The sequence below is a fragment of the Monodelphis domestica genome, chromosome 5, assembly GCF_027887165.1.
Source record: "Monodelphis domestica isolate mMonDom1 chromosome 5, mMonDom1.pri, whole genome shotgun sequence".
In the NCBI taxonomy this organism is placed as follows: Eukaryota; Metazoa; Chordata; class Mammalia; order Didelphimorphia; family Didelphidae; genus Monodelphis; species Monodelphis domestica.
The window spans coordinates 298082834-298099562 of NC_077231.1; the positions used below are offsets into that span (position 1 = coordinate 298082834).

General features: G+C 40.0%; 1 protein-coding gene across 1 annotated transcript in view; it reads left to right on the forward strand.

The window, feature by feature from the left end:
- RARB (retinoic acid receptor beta) overlaps positions 1–16729 on the forward strand; it is an 865852-nt gene that overhangs the window by 426180 nt on the left and 422943 nt on the right. The gene's annotated exons all lie outside the window — the stretch shown is intronic.

The following is a 16729-nucleotide window of genomic DNA, read 5'->3' on the forward strand; positions in this document are numbered from 1 at the left end:
TTAAAATCAATACTCTGTATCGGTTCTCAGGACGAAGAGCAGTAAGGAACTAGGCAACATGAATTAAGTGACTTACCCAGGGTCACACAGCTGGGATGTGTCTGAAGTCATATTTGAACCCAAGACCTCCCATCTCCAGGCCTGGCTCTATAACCACTGAACAACCTAGCTACCTCTTAGAATGGTATTCCTGATAGTTTAGAACTGACCAATTCTTATTTAGTTCAGAAGGCAATGTGGCTGTGAGTGGAAAGTCCCCAATGTTCCCAGCCCATGGGAAAGATAAAAACAAAAAACAAAATTCAAATAATTATTGCCCAACCGGCCAATGGTCACCATGTCCTTGTTCTTTACATATCCCAAACTTGTTCATAATTCATTACTTCTTAGTCACAATCAATCCATCATTAGGCATTTCACCACCAAGTGGCTCAATGGATAGAGCTTCCGGATTTGGAATAAGGAAAACTTGAATTTGAATCCAGCTTCAGACACTTACTAGCTGTGTAATCTGGGCAAGCCACTTAATCCCTCTGTGCTTCAGTGATCTCATCTGTAAAATGGAGATAATTATAGCACCTACTTCACAGGGTTGTTGTAAGGGTCAAATAAGATCATCTTGGTAGAATGCTTTGTGAACTTGAAAGCACTATGTAAATGTTAGTTATTATTATTAAAATAATTTATTGTAATTATTTATCACTACTATTACCCCTACCACTACTACTTGTTCTCCTCCTTTCCTTTTTCCTTCACCTTTCCTTTTTTCTCCTTCTATGACATAACAGGTTCTGGGCTATATCCTGGGAATACAAAGACAAAACTGAGATAGCCTTGCCCTCAAGAGGCTTATGTTCTATCAGACAAGCCAACATGAGCACACATAGTATACACAGAAGAAATATATACAAGATGTCACTTCTCTGTGTCAGATGTCACATTCTTTTTATTGCTCAGAATAATGAAGGCTCTTCATGTTCTTGTGGTATGAGGATCCATTGAAAAGACTTGGAATGTTTAGTGTGAAGAAGGGTGGGGAAAAGGATGGCGATTTTGAAGAATCTAAAAATACATCTTATGTAAGAAGGATTAGGCATGCTCCCTCTGGTCCCAAAGGGAAGAACTACATGGAACACAGAGAAGTTGCATTGAAGTAAAATAGAAATCTTTTTTTTTTAATTAAAGGCATATAAAAAGTACGATGGGATGCTGCCAGAGGTAATAGGTTCTCTCTTTTATCTATTCCTTTTTATTCAAACCCTTACCTTCTGTCTAAGAATAGTTAATAGGGATTGGTTCTAAGACAGAAGGGTGGTAAGAACTAGGCAATTGGGGTTAAGTGACTTGCCAAGGGTCACACAGCTAGAAAGTCTCTGAGGCCAGACTTGAAATCTATGCCTTTTGTATTTATTCCACATTCATCTCTGATTCTCCCCTTCGCCAATTTTGCCCCAAGAAAAGTAACTAAGTCAAGCCAAAGAACAGAATCATGTCCCACATTTTATGCAACATCCCACATCCACAGGACCTCACCTCTCCAACAAAAGGAGGGGCCACTTTTTCATGGCCAATATTGGCCACTACGATCATAGAATATGTGCCAAATGAAAGGATTCCCTTTTGAAACGGCTGCCCCTCTCCTCTTCTACATTTTTCTGGGCAGGACAGCACAGATCTCGCAGGCCAGAAGCCTCCTCTTGGAATTCTGGCCAGCATCAGTCCAGGGAGAGAACGACGCCTCATTCCATTGAATTACAACCTCCACCAGGGAGAGTTTGCGATAGAATGTACAAGGGAGCACTCAGTGTATGTGTGCCTTTTACAGAAGTTAAGTAAGTGTCTGTGGGTCTGCCTCTCTTTACATGTCTCTCAGTGCTAATGTTCCTGGATCTTTGTCTCACATGTGCTTTTTATATGTATTTCGAAACGGGAAAATATGAATAAGCATTTGGGGCTTTGGAATCTCTTTCCAAGTAGTCTTGGTTGAACTTCAGCCCTTCAAAATAAGGACTGGTTGAGGTTTTTTATCTGTCTTATTTGATATCCAGAAGATATCCCATCCTATCAAAGTCACTAGCTCAGAATATTCACTTTTTAGAAAATACAACATTCTGGTGACTTTGTTAAACTTCAGAGATGCATGTGATAGGATGTAAAGTTATTCTCATGTCTAGACCTTTTTTCCAACTAAATAGAGATTCATTTAAAAAAATGATCTAAAGAAGAATGTGCTGTTAGGTTGGGATTCTTTGCCCGGAATTAAGGGGCACAGACTGAATCGGGGGGGGGGGGGGGATCCCTGCCCTAAATCCCTTCTGACCACCTCAGACAACACAAATCTATCCAGTAATACCCCCAGATCATCTCCCACCCCAATCTGTGCTCTTATCCTCTTTGGTGTTGTATCTGTGGGCAGGGATTCCAGCTATGCCAAACTTTCAAATGTCAATGAATACGAGCTCACAATTGTCTAAGGTTTATCTCTGTGGCCTCCTTTTTGGTTCTAGAGTTGTCATTTCAGCAGTGAGAGAAATAACCCCTGAAGGGACACTCTATCAATGCAGATTGGCACCATCTCAGCAGCTTTGAACATTGTTGAGGCACTGAGAAAATATGAACTGGAGCCAGTAAATCTCAGAGGAGGGACTTAAACCAAGGTCTTCCTGACTCAGAAGCTGGCTCTCTACCCACTATACGATGCTTCCTCTCCAGCCTTTACTCCATTATTCTCCAAATTAAAATGAGGAAAAGGAAATTGGAGAAAATTCCTTTGGAGAATGAACAGAATCGATTTCATGGTAACTATTTGCCACTTTCATCCTGCCTTTGTCTTATGTTCTATGGTAAATAAGATGCCTAGAGTTTGAAGGGAACTGAAAAGCCATTTCACTCGACTCCCTTATTTGAAAACAAAACAAAACAGTGTTTTGCTCTAGACAAATAGGCAGCAAGTAACAGAGCTGAATTCGAACATGGGTCTTGTGGCTCCAGGACCAGCACTTTTTCCACAACACTCCATTAGAAATATCTGAAATTTTCTTAACAAAATACAGTCTCCTTTTAAAGATGGCTTGAAATATTAGCTCATTTTGGAATGGATGCTAGGTGGTCTTGACTATGTCTAAAGTCACATCTGGGTTATGTAAGAGGCCTCTCTGTAGATGGCGGATGGCATTTATTGCTCCAATGTTCCTCTTACCCAAATCTAAAGGAACCATTATGTCCTCCTCTTAATGTCCCTGTAATTTCCCCAGACTCTAGTTGAGTGTAATCTGTAGTCTTTAGAAGACTTTTAATGGAGAGTTGTACACACTAAGTAGAATTGGCCTAACACTCACGGGATCGAGATGGTGTAACTGTGAATTAGAAACAAAAAGATTATTGTTCAATTTTACCAAGTTAAGTACATTTCCAAAAGGTAAGATTCAACTCCGGAATTCTGCTCCTGGAAAGAGAAAGGCTTTAAATGTTTAATGCAATGGAAGGTTTACATATGGCTCACTCCTCAAGGTGATTTTCTGGGGAGAAAGCATTTGGATGCTTCTAAGTGTTTATAGAGAGAGCAGGAAAGATCATTAATCCATGGGATCCCCCTGATTGGAATCCCTTTAGAAACTGGACATTTTCACAGATTCGTAGAATTGGCCTGCACCTTGAGGTCATCTAGTCTTCAATAGCATACCTGACAGGTGTTTATCGAGCTTTTGCCTGGAGATGTCTAGGGAAGAGGCAACCACATCACCTTTGGAAAGGCGTATGATTTAGGAATGGTTTCCTTAGCTTTGGGGCAATTTCTCTCCCAATGAGTGATACGTATTGCTCCTAATTCTCCCATTGGGAGATGCCAAAGGAGTCATCAGACTATAGATAAGATTTCTAAGCAGAGGAGTGAAATGGTCAGATTTGTACAATGTGAAAGATTGGAAGAGATCGAAGGGAGAACAGGGAGAGATCGAAGCCTGGAATTTACATTAGGAGGTTCCTGTCGCCTCTGAGCAAGAGGTGATGAGGGAGGGCTTGAAACTAGTCCAGTGAAAAGGACCACTGAGAGAGAGAGGTGTGAAAGGGCAGTTAAAGATATTCTGTGATGGTGTGCAAGTGTTGGAGAGAAGGGGATGACAAGCATACGGAGAACTAATCACTGAATTTTGACGGGTCTCATTGGAAAAAAATCGGGAGAAGGGAGACTATTGTGTATTGTCCTATAAATAATTTCCTCTGCTTGTGATTGGAGTTTCTCCCCATTACAGAGGGCAACTACGTGGCCCAGTAGATAGAGTGCTGGGCCTAGAGTGTCAGGAACACTGGAGTTTGAATCCAGCCTCAGACATTTACCAGCTACAGGACCCTGGGCAAGTCACTTTACCTCCATTTTTCTCTATTTTCTCAACTGTAAAGTGGACATATTAATAGTACCTGCCTCTCTGGGTTGTTGTTAAAATCAAATGAGATAATTATCATACAAATCTTAGCACAGTGCCTGGCATATAGTACTAGGCACTTAAGAAGTATTTATTTCTCTTCCCTCCCTCCATCCCATTGGAAAAAATGTAATCTTTTTGAGCCTCAGTTTCCCCATCTATAAAATGAAGTATTTGCTCTAGACAGCTGTCATGATCCCTTCCAACTATAGATATATGTATGATCCTAGAAGCCACAATAAAATGAAGGGGTTGGACTAGATGATCACTACAATCTCTTACATTTCTAATTCTATATTCCTCTGATCCCAGACCAGGAGAAACAATGACTATGATGAATCAAAGAAATATGTTGATAATAAGTATCAATTTAGGAACTTGATTTCATGTAGATTTGTTGTTGTTCAATCATTTCAGTCATGCCATGATTTCATGACCCCATTTGGGGTTTTCTTGGTGGAGATATTGGAAGAGTTTGCCATTTCCTTCTCCAGCAAATTTTGCAGATGAGTAAACTGAGGCAAACATGTATAAGTGACTTATTCAGGATCACACAGCTAGGAAGTATCTGAGGCCATATTTGAAAACAAGTCTTAACTCTAGTCCCATTCTTCTCTTCACTGTACCACCTAGCTGTATTTATCACGTAGATATAGACAGAATCAACACAATTGTACAGATTCTCACAATTCCATGTTTGACTCTACCCCCTTTTTTTATTGAATATTTACCTTCTGGAATACACACACACACACACACACACACACACACACACATACACACTCACTCACTCAAACCCTCCCCCTCCCAGCTTATTCCCTAGGTTCTTCTCCCTGGCTGAACCAACCCAGAAGGAGGCTACTTGATTTCATTTATCTTTCATGTAGGGGGCAGCTCCCCGGTGCACGAGTATCTCCCACGCTTTTGGAGCAGGCTGCAGCCTTCATTCATTTTCTAGAAGGTTGTTCCCACACCTAGAAAACTTGCTTTTTGAATCTTTTTATTTTCCTTTTGAATCTATTGAATATTTGGCAAGGAATTCTATGATGCTGCCTCCTGATATTCTCCTCTCAAAGACTTTCTTTCACCTTCTTAATCCTTCCCTTTGGCTTGAGCTGCTGGATAAAGATTGAGGAAAATATTTTTCTTCCTTCGTAGCAAACATTTCTAGTTCCTGCCAGCTGAAGGCCCACACCCCCGATCCCCAATGTGCACAAGTCAAAAAATAAAAATGATAATTTCTTTTTCTACCTCTACTTTTTCCTTTTGTCTTCTCCTTGGAAGACAAAGTATCCCCTTTGCATACAACCGTGTAATAATATCCAGGGCAACTTGGCTTGAGGAGTCTTCACTCCCAAATGTCTATAGCCCTCAGCCCCTGGTCTCATGTAATTAGAATGGGTGTGATTCTCTAGGAAATGGCCCTTAACCTGGAATCCAGGAATTTGTTGTTAAAAAATATTTTGATACACTTATTTCAAAATAATCAGTTTCCTTTGTAAGTCTATGTACTAGATTTTTTTAGATTAAAAAATGTTATTTTGAGACCAGATCCACTGATTTCACCAGACACTGCTGAAGGGTTCTATGCCACAAAAAGGTTGAGAATCCCTGATCCAGGAGCAACTCCCTCACCCCAATATGGCAAGAAAAGTCCATTTTGTTGGTATTTATCAACTTGTCTCGAATTTGTTTGTTAATCTCTTGCATTTTCAGTTTTTAAAAATCCTTATCTTCTGTCTTAGAATCAATCCTGTGTATTGGTTCTAAGGTAGGAGAGGTTAAGAGCTTGGCACTGGGGGTTACTATGCAGAAAACTGACAGTGGATAATGAGTTGGCCTCGGATTGTCAAAAGCCACTCATAGATCATCATGGCGGTACTTGAATAGCATCAATTTCATGGCTCCAAAGGAAAGTACATCAAACAACTCCTTTATCTTATGGAGACTTTTTCCAGTGATATAACAATCTAATTTGGATGTATGTGCATAATCCTTACATGTACCAAGGAAGAACTAGGAATGAAGGCTTTGAACACTGACAAAGCAATCATAAAGCTATCATGGAGAAAGGTACAGCTCAGTATGTTAGGAGACTGACTGACATCAAGAAATCAAAATTTAATGCAAAGAGTACATTTAGAGGAATTAACACTTAAAAAAAAACAAAACCTTACCTTCCACCTTAGAATCAATATGAGTATTGATTCCAAGATAGAAAAGCAGTAAGGACTAAGCAATGGGGATTGAGTGACTTACCCAAGGTCACACAGAGAGTATCCAAGGTCAGATTTGAATCCAGAACCTCCTGTTTCTAGGCCTGGCTCTCTATTTACTGAGTCCACAGTTGACCCTATGAATTAATAATCTTTAATAGTACCAGTCTTAATGTAGACTTTGTACACAGTAAAATTGACAGTAATGGAATCGAAATCACCCATACCCAAACTCTCCATTTAGTGAAATGATGGTCTTACTGTCCCAAAAAAGGAAAAAAAATAACACTTCCTCTCCAAAAAGGAGAAAGAAGATAAATGTTCTTAGAGTAAATATACAGGTTGAAATTCATAGAAATACTTCCAGAACAAATATATGTCATTTCAGAAAGCAGCAAGAGAGGCCAACAATAATAATACATCATTGGATTTGTTGAATCCAATGGTACATACACATACAGCAGAAATGGCTTATCTCCATACAAAGCCTATGAAATCATGAAAATTCAAGAGTAGAATCAAAAGGGTCATAGAGGGTAACATCTGTATGAACTCAATTGAAACTATGTGGATATAGACTTGTAAAATAAACAAATGAATCTTGAAGATTTGTTTATAGACTTAGAGGGATATGTAGGAGGGCATTATGATCAGGCCATTGCTCCCAAGAGATTAATGAAGGTTCTTCCTTACAGATCATGATCGGATTGATCAGATTATGTAACAAAATGGTAGCCTGCAAGATACCTACAATCAGATGGTGTCAACATGGAAATCTAGAGATCCCCAGTTTATTTAGTTTGAGGGTAGAAAGCCTACTCTCATTTTACAGATAAAGAAATGAAGGCTGATAAAATATCGAATTAATTGCCAAGGGTCATATAAATAATATATGAGGCAAGACTTGTACCCAAACCATCATGATCCCAAGGCAAGTATGAAGTCATCATACTGCTTCCAAGAGACAGGGGTCCTAGAGGGCATTCTAGACATGGGGATGGGCAGAGAGCAGCAGGTGGTACAAAGACAATGAGATAGGATGTATAACAGAGAAGGGTAGGGGGCAATCTTTAGACCTAATGCTACGGTTGCAAAGAGACTTCAGCCTTAGGATTGTCTCCACAAAATGTTCTGGTTCCCAAACAATTTTTTTTTTATTTTAAAAAAGTTTATGTTAGAGCCTGTCTGGGAGATGATGTTGGTGACAAATGGAAAGAGCCATCTCCTGCCCAGACCCGGTCTTTATTCTGTAACTCAGGGAGGGCTTCGTCTTGTAACTGAATGGAATCCCTTTCCTTGAAACATCCTCCAGTAATTTCAGTCAGCTCCATGTAATTCAGTATTGAATTGCCCAGCTGTTCACATCCAAGGAATCTGCTTAAGGTTAGCCATCCCAGAGGACCATTTTCTTTGGGAGAGAATGTGATTATTCACATAACTGAACCTCCTTCTAAAGGACATCACTCTGGCATTCATTTCCTCACATGAATAGGAATTGATCTACCGCCAATGATGTTAGTTTGTACGTCAAAGATCTGTGGTTTTGATAGGATAGGAAACTTGTCCTCAAGCATACTCTGCAGTCCGTGTATAACTTAATAGCTGGGTAGTGCACTCGATAAAGAAAAAATCTGGGCCTGGAGTCAGAAAAATCTGAGTTCAAATTCAGCCTGAAACACTTACTAGCTGTGTGATATTGGGCAAGTCACTTACCCTCTGTTTGCCTCAGTTTCCTCATCTGTAAAATGAGGGAAATAATAGTGCCTACCTCTCAGCCATCTAGATGATTGCAGTGGATAGAGCATTGGGCCTAGAGTTAGGGTGTCTTGAATTCAAATCCTACCTCAAATTCTTATCAGCTATGTGATTTTAGACAAGTCATTTAACCTCTGTCTTCCTCAGCTACCTCATCTGTGAAATAGGGACAATTGTAGCACCTTCCTCCTAGGGTTGTGGTGAGGATCGGATGAGATCATATTTGTAAAGCACTCAACTCAATACCTGGCCTGAAGTGGGTGCTTGTAATGCTGGTTTGTTATCTTTTTACTTTTTAGTTCAGTCCATTGACTTGCTGGTTTGCAGCCACCATATACAAGTACATATTGGGTGAGGCAGAATTTTCCATCAGCCTGGTAGGAACTTTCTCAGCATGCAGATACATGTTGTCGTGTTCACAGAATCACCGACTCCTGCCCTGACCCTTTTGGAGTTAATTACAAGATTTTCCTCTGTTTCATCTTCCTCAAAAACAAAACAAAAACTCAAGGACGCCAGCCAACAACGAAATCAAAGAAGGAATGTGAACTTGACTTGCAGGGCAGCTCTTGAATGCATCCTCGTCTTCAAATGAGCTTCATTCGACTCTATTGATTCTTGGGGCAGAGCATGGGAGAGAGGAAGGGAAGGATGGAAGCTTATTGACTGAGAGATAGAACTAGCCATTTTTGTATCGGAACACCCTGGGCGCCTGCTTCCCAACAAGGTGGGAGAAAGTAAAAGGGCTAGAGCTGAACTGGGAGCCCTCTCATCTGAACGTGCGAAGGGAGTTTAACAAACAATTTTGTAGCTTCCTATTTTAACTAATTCAAAGCAACTATGTGGTAGAGTGGATAGAGTGCTGGTCCTGGAGTCAGGAAAATTCATCTTAAATCTGGTCTCAGACACTTGTTAGCTGAGTGATCCTGGGCAAGTCACTTAACCCTGTTTGCCTCCAGTTCCTCATCTATAAAAGGAGCTAGAGAAGGTAATGGTAAACCACTCCAGTGTTGTTGCCAAGAAAACTCCAAATGAGGTCACAAAGAGTTGGACATGACTAAAATAAAATAAAATTAAATAAACAAAGAAAGAAAGAAATAGATAAATAAATAACTGAATGATCAATTGTAGCTAATTATTTTTGTTGACTAGTACCCAAATTCAGCTGTATCATGGCTACTGACAGACCGAGAATGCCATGCTAGATGTTTTATAACAAGTATGGATTAAGGGTGGTACATTATCTATGATTGCTACAGTCAGGGAGGCAGAGACTGGAGGAACTCCTGAGCTGGAGAGATGCAATGGCCTGAGCTAACTGGATATCTATACTAAGTCTAGCACAAATATGGCGGAGTGGCGGGTTGGGGACATGGATTTCTGTGAGTTCAAATAAAATAAAGGTAAAGTACTTGGAAGACTTTAAAAGTCTAAAATTGTGAGCTATCATCATCGTCGTCGTCGTCATCGTCGTCATCGTCTTCGTCGTCGTCATCCAAAGATTTGGTAATCCTTCACGCTCATGCCCCTTTGCACTAAGTTCTGAGATGAGCACGGTTTTCTTCTGGGGATATGTAAACAGTGTATATCAACAAACATTTTTCAAGTCTTCTTAAGGCATGCATAACATCATATTAGGCACAGTGTGACAACAAGAGAAGAGAAAATAGATCGTAGACACCAAGAGTTTAGAATCTACTGTGAGGGTCCTGCATTGAAGCACATCGTTAAGACTTGAGCTGTTAAAAATATGGAACGGGGCTATGTGAACGGAGAGTAGGAAGATATAGCAGATAGAATTGGCAAGACATCGCAACTGGTTAAATCATTGTTATGATTCGAGGAAGCTGAACACTAGGAAAGGTGGGCAGTTTGCATGGTAAGGGGATTGGATCAGGGAAAGCTTGGCCTCTTGTAGGAGCTGAGCTGAGGCTGGTGGGCTCCAATTCAGACACAGGAAATTGATTACACAAAGCCACAGAGATGAGAAGAAAAGCCAAACTTAGAGATTACCTACTAGGTCAGTGTAGATAGGACACAGAGTGTATCAAAGGACAAATTAGGGCATGTCTAGAAACTTGGGTAAGGGAGGGGGCAAACTTTGAAGAGCTTTAAAGATTTGTACTTTATCTTCAAAGCAATAGGGAGTTCTGATGGTTTTTGGAGCAGAAGAGTGACATGGTCAAACCTATGTCTTTGCAAAGATGATTTTGACAAATACATAGGGAAGGTTTTGGAGAAAGAAGAGATTAGAATTAAGATAATTAGGGCAGTTGGGTAACTCAAGTGGATAGAGAACCAGGTCTGGATATAGGAAGTTTTAGGTTCAAATCTGGCCTAAGATACTTCCTAGTTGTGTGATAGCTGTATGACCCTGGGCAAGTCATTTAACCCAAATCACCTAGCCCATAGCAATCTTCTGCCATGGAATCAATACTTAGTATCAATTTTAAGACAGAAAGGAAGGGTTAAAAAAATAAGGTCATTATGTAAGAGGTTATTTTAATAGTCCAGACTTGAGGTGTTAAAAATATGGAATGGGACTATGTGAATGGAGAAGAGGAAGAAATAGCAAATAGAATTGGTAAGGCATCACAACTGGTTGAATATAGATGTGGTAAAGGAGAAGGAATAATCCAAGATGTCTAAGGCATGACTGTAAACAGTGGGGCCTGGAAGAACTGTGGACAGACTCTGAACAGAAATAAAAAAAAAAAGTTTGAAAGGGGTTGGAGAAGGGAAGAGAGTCCGAGTTAATGAGATCCTATTTGGACCTATTGAGTTTGAGGAGATAATATGGAATTAGTGAGATAGCCAGCAGGCAGTTGGTCAGGTTCAGCTGGAGTTCAGAAGAGAAATTATGCCTGGGTAGAGAGATTTGGGAGTCACTTGAATAGAGAGTAAGAAAACTGAACCCCCACTTCCTTTCCCAGCTGGTGGGGGAGAAGCACTATTATTCACCCCAAGCTTCCTGCCACCCATTTCCAACTGCCTTATGTATGTTATCTTCCTCCATTTGAATGTAAACTCTGGAAGCATCTTAGCGACCTTGAGGGAGAAGTCTGCCTCTCTTTTTATTTTTATTCCCAAGTTTTAGCCCAGAAGAAGACTGAGGAAAGGCTGGTTGATTTGACAACCCATGAAGGCAAATGCCATCTTCTCCCCCAGGATTGCTGTCTGGTTGGTACATCTGGGACACCATTGCTTCTGGAGAATTAGATATGGGCATCACACAGAGGACAGTGGGAAAACACATAGTGAGGAAGAGAGGATACAACCCACAACCAAGAAGGAACTCCAAAGAACAGAAGGGAAGGATGCCATCAGGGAACTCTAATGAAAGAAGAGGGGCTGGTTAATAGTAAGGGTGAAAGAAGACAGGTGGTTGGCCAAAGTGTGCCATCAGCACCCTAGCAATGTTGGGAGAAAGGGAGAAACTTTGGGGAAGATATGAACAAGAATCCTTCACAATCAATTGGTAAGAGCAGCTAGGTGGCTTGATGGATAGAGAGCCAGGTCTGGAGAAAAGAGGGCCTGGATTCAAATTTGGCCTGGGCAAGTCACTTAGCCCCCATTGCCCAGCCTTTAACTCTTCTGCCTTTAGAACCAATACTTACTATTGAGTCCAAGAGAGAAAGGTTAAAGAAAAAGTTCTATTGATTATGATCTGCATCATTGAAGGGAATGCCTGAAGTAAAATGGTGATAGTCATTGGATGGCCATTCAACCCATTGGTACTTGTACACCTTTTTCTCCTATAAATTCACTGCAGGTTGTCCATCCAACATGGTAAGGACTTTCCTCTAGTTCCCATGCTGTCACAATGAGCTCTGTGGTGCAATGGGCTGATTAATGGGCCTCAAGTCAAGAAGACCTGAGTTCAAATGGAACCTCACTTAGTTGTGTGACTGGTCAAGTAACTTAACTTCTATATGCTTGTTTCTTCAACTATAAAATGGGAATAACAATAGTGTCTATTTCTCATGGCCATTTGTGAGGATTAAATGAGATAATCACTGTAAAGCACTTAGTACAGTGCCTGGAACATAGTAGGCTCTCAATACTTATTCTATTCCATTCTTTCCATTGGCCATCCCTTATTTTCTCCTGTGATAGAATACTTTTTATTTTTCCTGCCGGTGCCTGGATTTTCTGATGAAATCCTTCACATCACTACTCTTCTACTCTTGAATAATCCCTTACTAGCTGTAGCCTGCTCACATCCCCCATTCATTCACTTCTCCATTGTAATGTAATACAAAATAATATAGAATAAGGATAGTGAGTAAAACAAATTTCTTTGTGAAGCCAGAGGGACTAAAAGAGATTTCCGACTTGGTGGGTAGGAGACAAGGATCGGGGAAGGGTCCCTAATCCATAATGGAGGTAGCACTAGAGCTGGGTTTTAAATGTTGGACAGGAAAGAAACGATGATGAAGGGGCTGAGGGAGAGTGTGCTAGGCATAGGGAACAGTGTGGGCAGAGACACAGGGGCAGAAATTTGGAGTGAGTATAATGGAGAATTCCCAGTTGGGCTAGGCACATACTATGAGATAATACTGGAAAAGGGTGCAGATGGTAACTGTTCACACCTAGGACTAACTGTCTTTGGCAAGTCGAAAGGCATTTTTCAGACAAAAGACCCCCTGGTGACTACGATTTGGGTCCCCAACCTCCTTGTCTAGCTTCCTCATAGACCAATATGTGGAAGGAAAGAAAAACATTTCAAGGCGAAAGATAATAATAATGATAATCTAAAACAGAAACATGAAGTTGTGCAGGCCCAGCTTAATTTCTGCAAGAACATAAAATATGGTTTTCATTTTCTTTAAAAAAGTAATAATTGAATCTTTGAGAGTGAGTATAATTTAAAAAAACAATTCAGATACAGAAGAGGAAAAAGATTCTAAACTCTTCTGCAGGTTTTTTGCATGTTCCTTTAAATGGTAGATGGTTTGATACAGAGAGTAGGAATTTTCTTTCATAAACGAATTTTTCCCCTAAAAATAAAGAAGGGAAAATTACTTCATAATGGCAGTGTTTAGAAATAGAACATCTGTACAAACATCTGTCTGTGGTGGAATGATAACGTGGCTTGTTCTGTATTATTTTTAGCATGTTACAATATGATGTGTAATATTTTGCATGGTGGATTCCATCCCTTTTCAAGTGATGTTCATTTACTCCTTTTATTCCTATGTTCCCTTTGCCCAGGAGGCCTCTCCACACCTCCTTGTGGGTCCGTTACATAAAACACAAGGACGAGATTTTCAGTGTGGTGGTATTTTTCCTCAAGAGTTTTCTCAACTGCTCACATTACTCACTTGCAGATAAACACACTGAGTCTCCAGCTCTTCAAGGGACATCGTTTGATGCATCTCTAAGAAGAAAAAGGAAGAAAGTTCCATTTTTTTCTGAAACTACTGTAAAATCCCCAACGCACTTTGGCCCATAGCCAAGTCTGAATGATTTGTGATACAGACAAGAGAAGAGTGTGTGGAGATAGAGTCAGGAAACCCTTATGCACCATTTTTGAGGTGCAGATTTATTAATGGGCAGATACCATATAGATTCTTTTCATTGAAATGTAAACCTGTTACAAAGAAGAGATATTGCATTCTCCCACTAATTAGTACCATTAATGAAATAATTAATAAGTGATTCATGCCATTATTATAAGTAATTAATTAATAAGTAAGTGATTAGTACCATTATTATAAATAAGTAATTAATACCATCATGATAAGTAAGTCGTAAGTAAGTAAGTAAGCAATGCCAAGAGAACTCTCTTTGCCAATGCAGTTTGGAATATCTTCTCTGCAAATTAGAGCTTTCATGCAGCACATTAACTTAGAAAAACACTAATTGACATTATCTATAGAGCATGATATTTTTAGTTACTTTGTTATACTTTCCCCAATTCCATTTTAATTTGATTCTGGCAAAGTTTGACACACACACCCCCCACCACCCCCAGGCTTAATATAATAACAGATTAAGTGATTTGCCCAGAGTTGTACATCTAACACCTGTGAAAGTTATAACTCGAACCCAGGACTTTAGGTCTATGAAGGCAGCATCATTTCCTTTATTCTAGTGTTGACTCTTGTCTTACTATGGCATCACCATATGAATTAGTGTATTGGAAAAGCTATCCTCTGAGAACAGAGTCTTCTGGAAAAGAGAGAGAGAAAAGGGTTGGTTTGCTATGGGTTTTGGCTGCCTTTTCTTTTTATCTTACATTCATTTTTTAAGGTACTCTTATTCCCTCCTCTAATTGGCAAGTCTTCTTTTGTAAAAACAGAAATAGAAAGAATCCGAAACATACTAGTTCAGCCAACCCAATTGTTGTATTGGATAGCGTATGTAACATTCCATACCCAAAGTCCCTCATCTCTCCAATTAGGAGGAGAAGGTATGCTTTCCCATCTCTCCTCCACAGTCAACTTGGTCATTATAATTATACAGTAGGATAGGTTTATTGTGAAGAAAGGGGCTAAGGAGTCAAGGGCTAACGTGTACCCCAAGGGATGAGGAGGAGGGGAATTTGGGGTGGGATACTGGCCTGAGGGATGCCCAAGGTACCTGGGGAAAGCATGAGTGAATCTTGAGTGCTTGGAGCATTGAATCTGCTGGAACCAGGGAGAGACATGAAAAGAAGGGTCAACCTCCCAGTTTGTTAGCAAGGGGTTGGAGTACCTCTTGTTAAATTTAATTATGTATCTCTTCCTCACCTACACTTGTTTCATGAAACACTGATTTATAATAGCAACATAAGATTGCCCAGAATTCCACTCTGTTTCAAGGCTTCGATACTACGTTGCCTCTCCCCTTCTTTCTCATTTGCAATAGATACTAATAGGTTTTCTTTATGACCTCGGATATTTGTTCTCCTTTCTAGGGTCAAGGATACAGATGAAGCCCCTTCACTTTCTTCATGGTCTTATTTTCTTCACTAAAACTTTGATAAATTGGCTGGAAAGCTATAGATCAACTACAATGCTGACATTTGCAGGAGGAATGTTACGGGTTCCCATCTTGCACAGTAAAATATATAGAACCCAATGGATGGCGTAGAGGGACCTCAGGTTGACCATGAATCTATAATATAACTCAAGTGCTAAGATGCAACTACTAACAAGACCTATAAGAAGTCAATAACACTAGATGATTAGGGAAGATCTACAAAGGATAAGGTACTATGTCAGGTGCTATTGAGGATACAAAGAAACATAAGATCTAATCCTTGCCCTCAAGAAGCTTTTAATCTTGTTGAGAAGACAAGATCCAAATATAAAAAGTTTAAATTAGCAGAAAAAAATGAACTTGATATACGAGAGTGTCTAATTAATTAATTGTCAGAGGAGCTGTTATGTGCTGTGAGTTTAGTTAATGAAAAGTGATCATGTGCGCCAAAGTGGCCTGGGAAGTTCTTCCTGGGGGAGGAGGAAGGTCAGTATCATGTGAAAAGAAATCAGGACCACTAGACGTTTCTGTTTTCCTTTTTTTTTTCATTTGATTCTCATTAGAATCTTTGTAGTGGGGTTTGCAAGCATGCTTAAGCAAGTTCTTAGGCCAGAACAGTTCACTGGCTTCCTGGCAATATTAGAGGAAAGCAGCCCATGGGGAAGATTCCCAGAGGCAAACGGAAAGGAGAATATAGATCAAAGTGGCACAGGATAGTTAGGCCAAGATCATGCATACTCTGCATTGGAGAAAAGAACATCCACATTGGTGGGATCACCAATCCACTGGAGTCGTCAGAGTATTTTGGCAGACGATTGCTCTCTCAGATGTCAGAGATCCAAGAAACAGCAGAAGAAAATAAAGCTGATTGATAGTATAGAAAGTTTATAGACCATATAATTTAGACCTAGAAAGGACCTTAGTGACCATCCAGGCTAATACAAATGTTGAAGCTGATTCCCAAAGAGACTGTTTAAGAGCCTTGCCCAATGTCCTATAGGGAGCCAGCAGATTCTAGTTGACTCCTTTCAAGCCCATGGCTTTTTCCACTCTACCATCCTGGGAAAATGGCAAATGCATAGAGTAGGACTAATGCAAAGATGTGAGAAAAAATGAATATTTTTCCATTGAAATTGTTTTTTTTAGGAGCACCATTTGCAAGACCCTTGAGATGAATCACTAACATGTGGGAATTCAACACAGGAATACCTGGGTTCAAATCCCACCTTGAATAATTACTAGTTGGGCAGTCCTAAGTATTTTTCAGTCTCATTCTCCTTATGAGCAAAATGAAAAAAGTAGGACTCACTTTTCAGGATTGTTGCACAAAACATGAAAATAATGTCAATATAGCATCTTGTGAAGCTGCAT